Source organism: Octodon degus, unplaced genomic scaffold (assembly GCF_000260255.1).
Source record: "Octodon degus isolate 3935 unplaced genomic scaffold, OctDeg1.0 scaffold00023, whole genome shotgun sequence".
NCBI classification, from domain to species: domain Eukaryota; kingdom Metazoa; phylum Chordata; class Mammalia; order Rodentia; family Octodontidae; genus Octodon; species Octodon degus.
This window is the reverse complement of record NW_004524599.1, coordinates 13,799,510-13,802,479: the sequence shown is the minus strand read 5'-3', so window position 1 is coordinate 13,802,479 and position 2,970 is coordinate 13,799,510.

Sequence of the window (2,970 nt, the reverse complement as noted above, 5' to 3'; positions counted from 1 at the left end):
TATATCACTTTGAACCTGTTTCATACATTCTATTTCTTTCCTATATTGCTTATTCAGGGGTTCCATCATTTTTATATTCTGCTCTATTTTTTATCAGTGTATTCTTTAGAAGCACTTAGTACTTCTTTGATTGTAGTTATCACTACATTTCTTAGTTCAGAAATTATTTCTGATCTGATTTCTTCTATACCTTTTTGCAGTTGTTTCCTTACTTCCAACACCATTATTTCAGAGATATCATGCGTGTGATTTCCAGTTTCCTCTATGCTAGTGTCTTCTGCATTTGTAGTGGGTGGATTCGGGGCCTGAGACTGCATTGTGTTCCTTCTCTTTGTCATTTTGTATATCTGTGTCTTCTGACCTTTGGTGTAGAGCTTAGATAGAGTTAACTTAGCACCAGGTCCGGATCTATGAAATTCAGATTCCTCCAGGTGGGTGTGGCTTGGGTCTGTCTGCTATGCACCACTTCTTCCAGCTGCATCCATTGGAGTTGAACCCTTTGTGTCACTCTGGCAAGATGTTCTGCTCCTAATCAGGTGGGTGGGTCCTGCCTCTAGCGTCTTTGCAGGGAGTTCTGCTGAAGGGTTCTACATTTGCCCTGTGCTCTGGGTCTATTCAGGATCCAGCGGCCCCAGGCATTCTCCCTCACATGCAGGGCCTGTGCTCTGGGTCTATTCAGGATCCGCGGGCCCCCACTGGGCCTGGGCTTTTGGTCTATTCAGGATCCGCAGCTGGGTGGTGTCACTTACACGCCGGGCCTGGGTTCTGGGTCTATTCAGCATCCACGAGCCCCGGGAAGTCTCACTCACACACGGGGCCTGTGCTCTGGGTCTATTCAGAATCCACGGGCTCCTGGGTCATCTCACTCACATGCTGGGCCTGAGCTGTGGGTCTGTTCAGGATCCACAGGCCCCGGGTCATCTCACTCACTGTGGTCGAATTTTCATTGAATTGTAGATATTGTTGAATTTCTTGTTTAATTTCATCTGTGACCCATTGATTGTTGAGTAGGGTGTTGTTTAATTTCCATGCATTTAGGAGGTTTTTCTGGTTTCTTTTGTCATTTATTTCCAGTTTCATTGTACTGTGGCCAGATAATATGCATGGGATTATTTCTGTTTTCTTTCATATACTTAAGCATGACCTATGGACTAGTATGTGGTCTATTTTAGAAAATGACCCATGTGTATCTGAAAAGAATGTGTATTCAGCTGTCATTGGGTGGAACACTCTATTTATGTCGACCAAGTTCTGTTGTTCCTGTAGGAGACACTTCTAGGTCCTCGTCTCGGTCCAAGAAGCCAATATTTGTAATCCCAAAGTTACGTTATTGGAATCCCATCAAATTGATTCCAATCTACCACTTACAATGCAACCCACGGCAAAAATAGACACTAAATTATATCTTCAATCATCGGGGAGTCAAGGGGCTCTAAGTCCAGCCATGAAGATGGCTTTCGCAAACCAAAAGAGTAACCCAGGGCCTCACTGAGTTTTATTCAATGGGGGAGTGACTTGAGGATTGACTGAGAATTGTGGGAAAGAGACTACTATAAGCTGAGCTAGTTGGGTGGCTTAAATTTACCTCTGTGATATGTAGAGAGGATATGCAGAGAGAGTAATCTGCATTATATAGTATCTAATGTTTTGGTAAGTCTGGTGCTTCAGCTTTGGTGTAGCCTTTCAAGCCCCAGGAAGTCATGGCCTCTGTCTCGAGGCTCGATCCCAGCTGGCACCACAGAACATTAGCTCTACTGTCCTGTCTCAACCCGGCTCACATTAAAGAGCAGCAGGTGTAGGTTACCAGGGAAACACACATGCCACCTTCAAAGACTATCACCAGCACCTCAGCTAGACCAATATACATTGCTTAAGGCCAATTAAAGGATAAACAGAAGTCCCAGCCAGCCCTGTATGTATCAATACAAAAAAATAGGGTCAGGTTCAGTTAAAATGGAGACAATCGCTCTTCTTTCAAGGAGAGCTGCTCAGGTGGTCCTCCACAGTTCCAAGCTCTGATTCAGTTCTGCTACTTCTTTGCTAATTTTTTGACCTCTTTTTGGGATAAGGGGGTGTTACTGTCTCTTGTTGAGACTGTGGTTTTGGATATTAGATTTTTCATGTCCATTAAGATTTGTCTTATATAGTTGGGTGCTCCTGTGTTTGGTGCATAGATGTTTATGATTCTTACCTCTTCCTCTTGAATTTTTCTCCTAACCAGTATATAGTGGCCTTCTTTATTTTGTTTGATCATTCTTGGTTTGAAGTTGAGCCTCTCTGAAAACAGGATTGCTACCCCTGCTTTTTTCTGTGGTGCTGGGGCATATAGTATTGTTTTCCATCCTTTGATATTCAGCCTATGGATTTCTTTATGAGTTAAATGTGTTTCTGGTGTAGAGCATATTGTTGGATTTTGTTTCCTAATCCACTGTGCCAGTCTATTTCTCTTAATTGATGAATCGAGTCCATTTACATTGATGGTTATAATTGAGATGTGTTGGCTTACGGTTGACATGTTATTTATGTGACATGTTATTTTTGTTTTGTGTTTAATTATTTGCCCTGTTTCGTGGGTTCCTTCTGCTCTCATTCATGGCATTCTGATCGAATTGGTCCCTCTCTAGAACATCTTTCAGTAGTCTGTGTAGGGTTGGCTTTGTCATCATGAAATTCTTTAGTTGTTCTTTGTCACAAAAGTATTTCACTTCTCCATCATACTTGAAAGAGAGTTTTGCAGGCTATAGTAGCCTGGGCTGGAATTTGTTTTCATAGAGGACTTGAAGCACTCTACTCCATGCTCTTCTTGCCTTCATGGTTTGTGAAGAGAAATCTGCCATAATTCTGATGGGTTTTCCTTTGAATGTGATCTGCTTCTTTTCTCTAGTGGCTTTCAGTATATTATTCTTGTGCTGGATTTCTGGTATCTTGACTATTATATGTCTTGGTGTGTTTTTAATTGGGTTGAAGTTA